The sequence below is a fragment of the Thalassophryne amazonica genome, chromosome 11, assembly GCF_902500255.1.
Source record: "Thalassophryne amazonica chromosome 11, fThaAma1.1, whole genome shotgun sequence".
NCBI lineage: Eukaryota > Metazoa > Chordata > Actinopteri > Batrachoidiformes > Batrachoididae > Thalassophryne > Thalassophryne amazonica.
Genome location: NC_047113.1, coordinates 49,245,754 through 49,260,233, shown reverse-complemented (window position 1 = coordinate 49,260,233; position 14,480 = coordinate 49,245,754). Strand labels below are relative to the sequence as shown.

The window sequence follows — 14,480 nt, the reverse complement described above, 5'->3', positions numbered from 1 at the left end:
CCTAAACAGAAAAAAACAAAGTTACAATGGGCTAAGGAAAAGCAATTGTGGACTGTGGATGACTGGATGAAAGTCATATTCAGTGATGAATCTCGAATCTGCATTGGGCAAGGTGATGATGCTGGAACCTTTGTTTGGTGCCGTTCCAATGAGATTTATAAAGATGACTGCCTGAAGAGAACATGTAAATTTCCACAGTCATTGATGATATAGGGCTGCATGTCACGTAAAGGCACTGGGGAGATGGCTGTCATTACATCATCAATAAATGCACAAGTTTACGTTGATATTTTGGACACTTTTCTTATCCCATCAATTGAAAGGATGTTTGGGGATGATATCATTTTTCAAGATGATAATGCATCTTGCCATAGAGCAAAAAACTGTGAAAACATTCCTTGCAAAAAGACACATAGGGTCAATGTCATGGCCTGCAAATAGTCCGGATCTAATCCAATTGAAAATCTTTGGTGGAAGTGAAGAAAATGGTCCATGACAAGGCTCCAACCTGCAAAGCTGATCTGGCAACAGCAATCAGAGAAAGTTGGAGCCAGATTGATGAAGAGTACTGTTTGTCACTCATTAAGTCCATGCCTCAGAGACTGCAAGCTGTTATAAAAGCCAGAGGTGGTGCAACAAAATACTAGTGATGTGTTGGAGCGTTGTTTTGTTTTTCATGATTCCATATTTTTTTCCTCAGAATTGAGTGAGTCCATATTTTTTTCCCTCTGCTTGGTGTAAAAAAGTAACCGTTACTGACTGCACAATTTTTTTTTTTCCTGATTTCTTGGTGTTTCTTAAAGCCAGAAAGTTGCCATTGAAATGACTTTAGTTTTGTGTCATGTCTGTGATCTGCTTTTTTTCTACAAAATTACACAACTGAATGAACATCCTCCGAGGCCGGTGATTCCATAATTTTTGCCAGGGGTTGTACATATGCATTGACAGCCTTTGCCATGAAGCTCAAAATTGAGCCCAGGTGCATCCTCTTTCCAATGATAATCCTTGAGATGTTTATAGAGCTTAATTGGAGTCCACCTGGGGTAAATTCAGTTGATTAGACATGATTTGGAAAGACACACACCTGTCTACGTATAATGTTCGACAGTTGACAGTGCATGTCAGAGCACAAACCAGTTATGAAGTCAAAGGAATTCTGAGACAGAATTGTCTCGAGGCACAAATCTGGGGAAGCAAACTGAAACATCTATGCTGCTTTGAAGGTCTCTTGAGCATTGAACTGTGCCACTCAAAAAATTATTTTACTGATGATGCTAGAACTCTGACAGAGTGACCATCGGGTTCTTGGTCACCTCCCTGACTAATACCCTTCTCCCTTGATTGCTTAGTGTAGACGGGCGACCAGTTCCAGGAAGAGTTCTGGTGGATTCAGACTTCTTCCATGTACAGATGATGGAGGCCACTGTGCTCATTGGGACCTTCAAAGCAGCAGAAATATTTCTGTACCCTTCCCCAGATTTGTGCCTTGAGACAATCCTGTCTGAGGTCTACAGACAATTCCTTTGACTTCATGCTTGGTTTGCACTCTGACATGAACTGTCAGCTGTGGGACCTTATATGTAGACAAGTGTGTGTCTTTCCAAATCATCAACTGAATTTACCCCAGGTGGACTCCATTTAAGCTATAGAAACATCTCAAGGATGATCAGTGGAAACAGGATGCACCTGAGCTCAATTTTGAGCGTCATACTTACGTACATGTGATTTCTTAGGTTTTTTTATTATTATTATTAATATGCATATGTCGCTGACATGAATGAGCGAAGCTCGTCAGCATCTTACCATATCATTTAGGACCTTCATACTTTATTTTGAGTAAATGCTTCAGGGGAGGATTAGCATGGCAAAAACCTTTCAGCTTCTGACCCCCCACCTTTTTAAGTAGGTTTTTTTTTTTTTTTTTTTTTTTTTTTTTGCCTCTCACATGCCTGGAAAGCTCCTCGCCATCTAATCATGTCCTTTAGGTCCTTCAGACTTTTTTCAGTAGAATGGTTTTTGGGAGCAAGAGCATGACTAAAACCTTTCAGCTTCTGGGGGGCTCCGCCCCCCCAAACTCCCCACCTTTTAAAGCATTTTCCTTATTTTGCCTTTCAACTTCTGTTGGGGCTCTGTCCCCATACTCCCCACCTTTTTTAAGCATTTTTCTCTTTTTTTGCTTTTCAGCTGACACCCCCCCACCCCCCCATTACAGCCCTCTTAACCCCTGCCACTTTAAGCATTTTTTTTTATGTAGATGTAAATTAATATTCAGTTTTCAGTGAGTTGACAGTAGGGCTGAACAGTATGGTACAATATGTCCAAATTATCATATTTCAATATTGTCATATAAATTGTCATGTAAATGTCACTTATATACAGTAGTGTTCAGAATAATAGTAGTGCTGTGTGACTAAAAAGATTAATCCAGGTTTTGAGTATATTTCTCATTGTTACATGGGAAACAAGGTACCAGTAGATTCTCACAAATCCAACAAATCAAATCAATTCAATTTTATTTATATAGCGCCAGATCACAACAAACAGTTGCCCCAAGGCGCTTCATATTGCAAGGCAAAGCCATACAATAATTACAGAAAAACCCCAAGCACTTGGCGACAGTGGGAAGGAAAAACTCCCTTTTAACAGGAAGAAACCTCCAGCAGAACCAGGCTCAGGGAGGGGCAGTCTTCTGCTGGGACTGGTTGGGGCTGAGGGAGAGAACCAGGAAAAAGACATGCTGTGGAGGGGAGCAGAGATCAATCACTAATGATTAAATGCAGAGTGGTGCATACAGAGCAAAAAGAGAAAGAAACACTCAGTGCATCATGGGAACCCCCCAGCAGTCTAAGTCTATAGCAGCATAACTAAGGGATGGTTCAGGGTCACCCGATCCAGCCCTAACTATAAGCTTTAGCAAAAAGGAAAGTTTTAAGCCTAATCTTAAAAGTAGAGAGGGTGTCTGTCTCCCTGATCCGAATTGGGAGCTGGTTCCACAGGAGAGGAGCCTGAAAGCTGAAGGCTCTGCCTCCCATTCTACTCTTACAAACCCTAGGAACTACAAGTAAGCCTGCAGTCTGAGATCGAAGAGCTCTATTGGGGTGATATGGTACTAAGAGGTCCCTAAGATAAGATTGGACCTGATTATTCAAAACCTTATAAGTAAGAAGAAGAATTTTAAATTCTATTCTAGAATTAACAGGAAGCCAATGAAGAGAGGCCAGTATGGGTGAGATATGCTCTCTCCTTCTAGTCCCTGTCAGTACTCTAGCTGCAGCATTTTGAATTAACTGAAGGCTTTTCAGGGAACTTTTAGGACAACCTGATAATAATGAATTACAATAGTCCAGCCTAGAGGAAATAAATGCATGAATTAGTTTTTCAGCATCACTCTGAGACAAGACCTTTCTAATTTTAGAGATATTGCGTAAATGCAAAAAAGCAGTCTTACATATTTGTTTAATATGCGCTTTGAATGACATATCCTGATCAAAAATGACTCCAAGATTTCTCACAGTATTACTAGAGGTCAGGGTAATGCCATCCAGAGTAAGGATCTGGTTAGACACCATGTTTCTAAGATTTGTGGGGCCAAGTACAATAACTTCAGTTTTATCTGAGTTTAAAAGCAGGAAATTAGAGGTCATCCATGTCCTTATGTCTGTAAGACAATCCTGCAGTTTAGCTAATTGGTGTGTGTCCTCTGGCTTCATGGATAGATAAAGCTGGGTATCATCTGCGTAACAATGCATATTTAAGCAATGCTGTCTAATAACACTGCCTAAGGGAAGCATGTATAAAGTGAATAAAATTGGTCCTAGCACAGAACCTTGTGGAACTCCATAATTAACCTTAGTCTGTGAAGACGATTCCCCATTTACATGAACAAATTGTAATCTATTAGATAAATATGATTCATACCACCGCAGCGCAGTGCCTTTAATACCTATGGCATGCTCTAATCTCTGTAATAAAATTTTATGGTCAACAGTATCAAAAGCAGCACTGAGGTCTAACAGAACAAGCACAGAGATGAGTCCACTGTCTGAGGCCATAAGAAGATCATTTGTAACCTTCACTAATGCTGTTTCTGTACTATGATGAATTCTAAAACCTGACTGAAACTCTTCAAATAGACCATTCCTCTGCAGATGATCAGTTAGCTGTTTTACAACTACCCTTTCAAGAATTTTTGAGAGAAAAGGAAGGTTGGAGATTGGCCTATAATTAGCTAAGATAGCTGGGTCAAGTGATGGCTTTTTAAGTAATGGTTTAATTACTGCCACCTTAAAAGCCTGTGGTACATAGCCAACTAATAAAGATAGATTGATCATATTTAAGATCGAAGCATTAAATAATGGTAGGGCTTCCTTGAGCAGCCTGGTAGGAATGGGGTCTAATAGACATGTTGATGGTTTGGATGAAGTAACTAATGAAAATAACTCAGAACAATCTGAGAGAAAGAGTCTAACCAAATACCGGCATCACTGAAAGCAGCCAAAGATAACGATACGTCTTTGGGATGGTTATGAGTAATTTTTTCTCTAATAGTTAAAATTTTATTAGCAAAGAAAGTCATGAAGTCATTACTAGTTAAAGTTAAAGGAATACTCGGCTCAATAGAGCTCTGACTCTTTGTCAGCCTGGCTACAGTGCTGAAAAGAAACCTGGGGTTGTTCTTATACAATCCCTGGCAAAACTTATGGAATCACCGGCCTCGGAGGATGTTCATTCAGTTGTTTAATTTTGTAGAAAAAGAGCAGATCACAGACATGACACAAAACTAAAGTCATTTCAAATGGCAACTTTCTGGCTTTAAGAAACACTATAAGAAATCAAGAAAAAAAGATTGTGGCAGTCAGTAACGGTTACTTTTTTAGACCAAGCAGAGGAAAAAAATATGGAATCACTCAATTCTGAGGAAAAAATTATGGAATCACCCTGTAAATTTTCATCCCCAAAACTAACACCTGCATCATATCAGATCTATCAGATCAAAGCTAAACGAAAGCCATCATTAACACCTAAACAGAAAAAAACAAAGTTACAATGGGCTAAGGAAAAGCAATTGTGGACTGTGGATGACTAGATGAAAGTCATATTCAGTGATGAATCTCGAATCTGCATTGGGCAAGGTGATGATGCTGGAACTTTTGTTTGGTGCCTTTCCAATGAGATTTATAAAGATGACTGCCTGAAGAGAATATGTAAATTTCCACAGTCATTGATGATATGGGTCTGCATGTCAGGTAAAGGCACTGGGGAGATGGCTGTCATTACATCATCAATAAATGCACAAGTTTATGTTGATATTTTGGACAATTGAAAGGATGTTTGGGGATGATGAAATCATTTTTCAAGATGATAATGCATCGTGCCATAGAGCAAAAACTGCAAAAACATTCCTTGCAAAAAGACACATAGGGTCAATGTCATGGCATAGGGTCAATGTCAATGAGCAGATCTGATTTGATACACGTGTTAATTTGGGGGATGAAAATTTATAGGGTGATTCCATAATTTTTTCCTCTGCTTGGTCTAAAAAAGTAACCGTTACTGACTGCCACAATCTTTTTTTCTTGATTTCTTATAGTATTAAAGCCAGAAAGTTGCCATTTGAAATGACTTTAGTTTTGTGTCATGTCTGTGATCTGCTTTTTTTTCTACAAAATTAAACAACTGAATGAACATCCTCTGAGGCCGGTGATTCCATAATTTTTGCCAGGGGTTGTATTCTTCAATTAGTGATGAGTAGTAAGATGTCCTAGCTTTACGGAGGGCTTTTTTTTATAGAGCAACAGACTCTTTTTCCAGGCTAAGTGAAGATCTTCTAAATTAGTGAGATGCCATTTCCTCTCCAACTTACGGGTTATCTGCTTTAAGCTGCGAGTTTGTGAGTTATACCACAGAGTCAGGCACTTCTGATTTAAGGCTCTCTTTTTCAGAGGAGCTACAGCATCCAAAGTTGTCTTCAATGAGGATGTAAAACTATTGACGAGATACTCTATCTCACTTACAGAATTTAGGTAGCTACTCTGCACTGTGTTGGTATATGGCATTAGAGAACATAAAGAAGGAATTAGTGGCTAGCACTGGTGCCTCATAGCAAGAAGGTCGTGGGATCGCTTCCCTGCCTTTCTGTGTGTAGTTTCCATGTTCTCCTTGTGTCTGTGTGGGTTTCCTCCAGTTTCCTCCCACAATCAAAACCTCCTTATTTAGGGTCTACTCTTTTCTCTGCCCCTGACCAAGGCAGCATCTCTACATCTGGAGTTGGTCTCCGGGCACCAGACTGTGGCTGCACACTGCCCCTAGTGGTTGAACTGTGTCTAACTGTAATTAGGATGGTTAAATGCCAAGGATGAATTTCATTGTATGTATGTATGTATATATGTAAAATGACAAAGGCTCATCTTCATCTTCTGAATCTATGCCATGAAGAATTAAGACAGTTCTGGAGGCAAAAGGGATCCGACCAAGTGGTTGGTGAGTGTAAAATACCAAGAAAGTTCTAGAATCAGCCATATGTTGGGTCTCTTATTTAATTCCGGTTTTACTTTCCTGTTGTATATTTTGTCTCACATTGAAGCCCATGTACTGGACCAAGCATTCATGATATGCACACTCTTAAGGCTATGAAATTGGTCTATTATTTCAAAAAAAAAGTAGAAAAGGAGATGTTCACAATAATAGCAACGTGGCATTCAGTCAGTGAGTTTGTCAATTTTGTGGAACAAACAGGTGTGAATCAGGTGTCCCCTATTTAAGGATGAAGCCAGCACCTGTTGAACATGCTTTTCTCTTTGAAAGCCTGAGGAAAATGGGACGTTCAAGACATTATTCAAAAGAACAGCGTAGTTTGATTAAAAAGTTGATTGGAGAGGGGAAAACTTATATGCAGGTGCAAAAAATTATAGGCCGTTCATCTACAATGATCTCCAGTGACTTAAAATAGACAAAAAAAAAACCAGAGACACATGGAAGAAAACGGAAAACATCAAAATGGATAGAAGAATAACCAGAATGGCAAAGGCTCACCCATTGATCAGCTCGAGGATGATCAAAGACAGTCTGGAGTTACCTGTAAGTGCTGTGATAGTTAGAAGACGCCTGTGTGAAGCTAATTTATTTGCAAGAATCCCCTGCAAAGTCCCTCTGTTAAATAAGACGTGCAGAAGAGGTTACAATTTGCCAAACACATCAACTGGCCTAAAGAGAAATGGAGGAATATTTTGTGGACTGATGAGAGTAAAATTGTTCTTTTTGGGTCCAAGGGCCGCAGACAGTTTGTGAGACAACCCCCAAACTCTGAATTCAAGCCACAGTTCACAGTGAAGACGGTGGTGCAAGCATCATGATATGGGCATGTGTCTCCTGCTATGGTGTTGGGCCTATATATCGCATACCAGGTATCATGGATCAGTTTGGATATGTCAAAATACGTGAAGAGGTCATGTTCCCTTATGCTGAAGAGGACATGCCCTTGAAATGAGTGTTTCAACAAGACAATGACCCCAAGCACACTAGTAAACGAGCAAAATCTTGGTTTCAAACCAACAAAATTAATGCCTCGCAGATGTGAAGAAATCATGAAAAACTGTGGTTATACAACTAAATACTAGTTTAGTAATTCCCAGGATTGCTAAAAAAGCAGTTTGAACATAATAGTTTTGAGTTTGTAGCGTCAACAGCAGATGCTACTATTATTGTGAACACCCCCTTTTCTACTTTTTTTTACTAATAGCCCAATTTCATAGCCTTAAGAGTGTGCATATCATGAATGCTTGGTCTTGTTGGATTTGTGAGAATCTACTGAATCTACTGGTACCTTGTTTCCCATGTAACAATAAGAAATATACTCAAAACCTGGATTAATCTTTTTAGTCACATAGCACTACTATTATTCTGAACACTACTGTACATGCTGTCCATATTCTTGAGCCGCTTAGGTGGGTAGAGAGAGTTCCCATGGGATGAAAAAGCTTTTCAACCTACCATCCCTGGTTCTCAAGACCAGGCACCTAAGTGGCTCTACTCTTTTGATATTTAGGTGTACCTTAGTAAACACTAGTAGAGTTCCACCTTAGATTTGGAACGTATAATAGAAGATATACCTTAGTGAATTCTCATATCAATATGATATACGATATGGCTATGATTTCACACAAAGTGTAACAACAGTGAAAATTAAACATTCTTAAACAAAACAGTAATAATGCCACACTCATTTTGCACTCATCATAAGGTTAAGATACTGTGTCCTCCAAAAGTATTGGAACACTTGGAATTTCACACATTTTAATTTGTTTATGCCATTTTAAATACAAGAAATACAAAAAAAACCAAAGAATAAAAATTTCTAAAAATTATCTTCCTCAAACTGAAAGCAAATCGCTAAAACTTGATAAACCTGTCAATAATAATCAGTTTTATTGCATTTTCTTTAGACAAGTCAGGGGATGGAAACATGAACATTTCCAAGTCACTGAATATGTCTTGGACTTTGTTTACATCAATTATGAAGAAATACAAAAGTTATTTCACCAAAACATCAAATCTAGGCTTTCATCTCAAATCTACTTTGTCAAATAGTAGCTGAACTTTCAGGTCTTCTTTTTAAGAAAATCCTCCTCTACACCACTTCATCAAGAAGCTGGTTTTTATATTTTTAATTAATTTATATTAATTTATATCTTTCAGTTTAAGATAATTTTAGGAAAAAAAATGTATTTGAAATGGAATAAACAAATTAAAACTGAGGGAGGTGATGGTCTAGTGGTTAAGGTGTTGGGCTTGAGACCAGAAGATCCTCGGTTCAAATCTCTGCCTGACTGGAAAATCACTAAGGGCCCTTGGGCAAGGCCCTTAATCCGTTATTGCTCCCGGTGTGCAGTGAGCGCCTTGTATGGCAGCACCCTGACATGCCTCACATTGACCCTGGGGTGAATGTGAGGCATAATTGTAAAGCGCTTTGAGCGTCTGATGCAGATGGAATAGCGCTATATAAATGCAATCCATTTACCATTTAAAATGGGTGAAATACCAAGGTCAGTTTCAGTTTGTACAGGGGTAAAAAGTTAAAGTTGCTCCATTAATTTTGCTCCACCTGAATTTGGTGCTTGTATCACCATTTGAAGGATTGTTTATCTGCTGCACTAATAAGCCAACAGAGAGGATGAACCAGCTGTTGTCTGTTAGTTTAAACATGTTTATAAGGCACCCTGAATTAAAGGAGAAATGCTGCTTTTAACAACCTGGACCTCATTTCTGGTGTAAAATATGGTTGTTTACTCACAAATATAAGTTTGGTGTGATTAAAAGTCCATAGTTCAAACAGTGTGTTCAGTTCAAATCTGAAGAAAACATTTTTCTTCTTCTAAGGTGGATTAGAACTTTTTGTGGTACACAGCACAAACTACTGGACAGGAGGAACCTAGCAGTCAATGTGACTCACTGATTTGAAAATGCAGGTCTTTCAACCAGACATGTGATGCCGTGACATGTCAATCATCTGTGTCCAATCAGATTTTAGGTGAGTCCAGTGAAACCCCTGCCTCCGCTCTAGCTCCACCCATGCCAGGAAGTGTTCAACAATGGATATTTCCTGTTTCACTGTGAGCTTGCCACTGAGTTCCCGCAAGATTCCATGGGATCTCGTCTGTCATTCCAGCAAGTGTTTGACATTTGAACATTTCCTGTTTTACTGTGGATTTGAATTTTGGCACTTCGTGTTTAGGACGCCTTGTACCATGAGTGAGCTTTGCGCCGCTGCGCAATGCTTTGCTCATATTATTTTTAATAAATTAGTAAACATTGCAAAACAACAAATAACTTTTCATTCATTGTCAAAATGAACAAAACAATTTCATCCATTTTGGAATAAGGCTGTAACATAACAAAATGTGGAAAACGTGAAGCGCTGTGAATACTTTCCGGATGCACCGTATGCTGTGGATACGCTTTCATGTTTTGTGTCCCAGATCTCACTGAAAATGACAATTTTCTGTGGATTCTCACAAATCCAACACCACCAAGCATTCATGATATGCACACTCTTAAGGCTATGAAATTGGGCTATTAGTAAAAAAAAAAAGTAGAAAAGGGGGTGTTCACAATAATAGTAGTGTGACATTCAGTAAGTGAGTTCGTCGGTTTTGTGGAACAAACAGGTGTGAATCAGGTGTCCCCTATTTAAGGATGAAGCCAGCACCTGTTGAACATGCTTTTCTCTTTGAAAGCCTGAGGAAAATGGGACGTTCAAGACATTGTTCAGAAGAACAGCGTAGTTTGATTAAAAAGTTGATTGGAGAGGGGAAAACTTATATGCAGGTGCATCTACAATGAATCAACTGGCCTAAAGAGAAATAGAGGAATATTTTGTAGACTGATGAGAGTAAAATTGTTCTTTTTGGGTCCAAGGGCCGCAGACAGTTTGTGAGACAACCCCCAAACTCTGAATTCAAGCCACAGTTCATAGTGAAGACGGTGGTGCAAGCATCATGATATGGGCATGTGTCTCCTGCTATGGTGTTGGGCCTATATATCGCATACCAGGTATCATGGATCAGTTTGGATATGTCAGAATACGTGAAGAGGTCATGTTGCCTTATGCTGAAGAGGACATGCCCTTGAAATGAGTGTTTCAACAAGACAATGACCCCAAGCACACTAGTAAACAAGCAAAATCTTGGTTCCAAACCAACAAAATTAATGCCTCACAGATGTGAAGAAATAAAAAAAAAAAAACCTGTGGTTATACAACTAAATACTAGTTTAGTGATTCACAGGATTGCTAAAAAAGCAGTTTGAACATAATAGTTTTGAGTTTGTAGCGTCAACAGCAGATGCTACTATTATTGTGAACACCCCCTTTTCTACTTTTTTTTACTAATAGCCCAATTTCATAGCCTTAAGAGTGTGCATATCATGAATGCTGGTCTTGTTGGATTTGTGAGAATCTACTGAATCTACTGGTACCTTGTTTCCCATGTAACAATAAGAAATACGAGTATACTCAAAACCTGGATTAATCTTTTTAGTCACATAGCACTACTATTATTCTGAACACTACTGTAGATGAGTGCACATATATATTATAAAGTACATGATTTGCACCTGTCCAATAAGCCTTGCTCTGTCATCTCCATCTTGTCTCTTTGTCAGGTGGAGGTGAAGCCATACGTTCTGGATGACCAGCTGTGTGATGAGTGCCAGGGCACGCGATGCGGTGGAAAGTTTGCTCCCTTCTTCTGTGCGAACGTGACCTGTCTGCAGTACTACTGTGAGTACTGCTGGGCAGCCATCCACTCCCGGGCTGGCCGCGAGTTCCACAAGCCGCTGGTGAAGGAGGGAGGCGACCGACCGCGACACATCTCCTTCCGCTGGAACTGAGGCGAGAGGGCAAGGGAAGGAGAGAAGGCAGGAACAGGGAGGTACTGAGAGAAAGGAGTAGTTAAGGCAGGGGTACAGGCTATGATATGAAAAATACATAAATGCACTTTTCTTTTAAGTTTATAAAAAAAAACAAATTTTTTATTTTCTTTTATTAATTGGGCCTTCTAAAAGAAGTACCTGCTAAATAAGAGTGAAATCCCATTTATGTTTTGACTTTAAGCGTGCATGAGCATATGGATGATTATTTTGGATTTAGAAGTTTTCTTACTTGACTATACTTTGGTTTTGTAATAGCTGGTCAAAATGCATAACGTTTGTTGTCAAGAGCAACATAAAATTTAAGTGAGATTTGTCGTATCTTAAAAGAAAAAGTATACTAACTGTGGATGTTGCGTTTGAGATGGATGAGTTATCGTAATTTTTTGCTTACAGGATTAGAGAACTGTACCATTTACCAAAGGTCGAATGCAAATGATTGAAGGAACACAATTACCAATGGGTAGATGATTTTTAGTTTTTCTTCAGTAGTTTGGAGTAAAGTATTTGATCACGTCACAAAAATTAGTTATCCCCTGTTGGTCTGGCACATGGATTCAAATTGCTGGAATGAGTTTCTAGGTGTTGGTTTAGAAGTTAACACTTTGTAACCACAAGGACAAACCAAAGATTGGCCCCAAATACATCATCAAAAGCAGAAGTTTATCTGAGGGTTTATTTATTTTTACTAAGGGTAATGGTGTGTGTCCTCTTGTCATCTAGCAGGGGAAGACTGGGCTTGTTTTTTGGGTTTTTTTTTTTTTTCTTTTCTTTTTTTGGTTTGTGGGTTCCAGAAAAGACAAGGCCCTCAGGGCTCAGGTAATGGCAGTAGTATTTGCTCACTTTGTATCGTCAGGGATATTAGCACTGGAAGCTAACATGCTAATGTAGTACAAACTAATGGGAATGCACAGTCCAGTTTCCCCGAGCTGTCCTCATGGCGTACTGCTGCACGCTCTGCTAGGACTGGAGCTTCTTCTATCACAAGTGTTGTGGTTGGATTACGGTAGTAACTAGAATTTGCTGTCACAGAGATAAAGATATTATTTTATACATGGCCTGCTGATTTTTGTACAGTGTTTTATAGCTGATTATTTTGTCATGAACATATATACATTTATTATGCACTACTTTTCTAAATATTTTTTTCAATAGTCATTTTAGGCACATTTTTCACAAATGGGAGAACTCCTTTTGCAATACCTCATTTTTTTTTCACTTGGTGAAAAATAATTTTGTACCTTTGTTACGAAGAGATCTGCATTTATGGTAAATTTAATTTAAAAAAAAGAAAATGAATGATATTAATATAATTTTCAATTAGCTTTTATATATTTAAGTGCTGGTAAATCTGAAAATCATCTGGTGCATTCGTGAGATTCTGTGTGTATATATTAAAAAAAGGCTATCATTAGCAAGTCGCATATGAATTCTCTTCTGTCCCAATAAACATAATGACAGGATCCTACAGCATGAAAAGACCTTCCTAAAATTTTGATAGTCTTCACATATATTCTGATATTTTGCTCAGAGGTGTAGCCAGTAAGGATATCTGTAGGATATATGCCTTGGCTTTACTCCACGTGGAATCTTCCCTTCTATCACCTGAGTGGGTATCCGCTGTCTGAATATTTAGATCCTTTTTCTGGGATTGCCTGTAAGTTCTACTTATTCTTGGCATGCATAATGTACTACAGAATTAACATGGCTAGTGTTAATGCAAGAGCTAATGTAACATGCTCAGTCTCCTTTTTTTTCCCCTTTTGTTTTATTTGTTCTTTTTTCCTTGTTGAGATCACCTCTTGTAGCCTCTCCTTATTGATGGAGTCTGCCTTCCTTATACAGACACAATGTTTATGCAATCTGAACGGGACTTGGATGGACACGACACTTGGATGCATTTTGTAATGTAGAGGACACTCAGTTTGACATAGGTGAGGAGACTTGAACACATGACCCCTTTGTGATGTGGCATGCTTTGGGACATAACCTGAATGTGATTTAATGTTGCAAGTTAACTTTGAGCCATTATGTGCAATACTTTTTTTTTTTTATTTCCCCCAGAAAACAATTCTCCAGTGTAAGTTATTCAATCATATAAATCATGCAGTCATTTACACATTTGTTTCTTACTCTTCGTGTTGGTGAGAGAAAAATTCCTGAATTTATTTTTAAACATTAGTTTTGTGTTTATTTACTTATTTTGCTACTGTGATTGAAACCATTGTATATACTAGGTTGATAATGTATTTAGCATTTGCTATATTTTCACTTGAAATGTATAACTATCATTTGGATCAGATTTTTGTTCTATTTTTGGGGTGATGTGTTAAACTCATTGACGTGTCTAGTTTTTCTAATTGCTGTACTGTGTTCCACATTTTCAAATGAAAAATGTCTGTTAGTATTACTTGATTGCAAAATTTCAAGTTTTTAATTTTATGCTCAGAAGGCTATATTTATTAACTTTTTTTTTTACCTAACCTCATTTTGATTTTTATTAAGTCATTTCACATTTATATGCAAGTTCCAATTTTTATATTTTCTTCCTGATTAATTTACGCTACAATACAGACGTTGATTTTTATAGTTGGTTTGTAGCATTGAAGTAAAACAAAGATCTAATGTCATATATTCATTTGCTGCCAACTGTTTGTAACTGTATGCATACATTTGAAGTATTTGTAATGTGAGATGTTGAACGAATAAAACCGCTGTGAGGAAGGACTGCCTGCCTGATGTTGGTGGGGAAGAGTCTGGCTTTAGCTGAAGTCATTCTGAGAAGGCTGTGGCAGATTGCTTTACACCCTGAGGGATTCTCCAACCCCACCCCTGGGTCATTGTTGTTTCATTTCAAAATCTGATAGCTGATGCCATTCTTGTGTGACGCAGCTTTTTTTGCACATTGGGTGGGTGAGGCTAAATTAGGTCAGTTATATTTTTAGGCTGTTTATGTCAGGCTGATTTGGGCCACTTCAACATCATTTCTTCTGTAATGTTAAATGCTAACTTTTTTAAATCCAATTTTTCTTGTCTATAAATAGTCTGCATGGTGC

At 38.3% G+C, this 14,480-nt stretch overlaps 1 pseudogene; it reads left to right on the top strand.

The window, feature by feature from the left end:
• Positions 1 to 14,152, top strand: part of LOC117519677 — a 36,758-nt pseudogene extending 22,606 nt beyond the window's left edge.
• Positions 14,153 to 14,480: the final 328 nt, after the last annotated feature.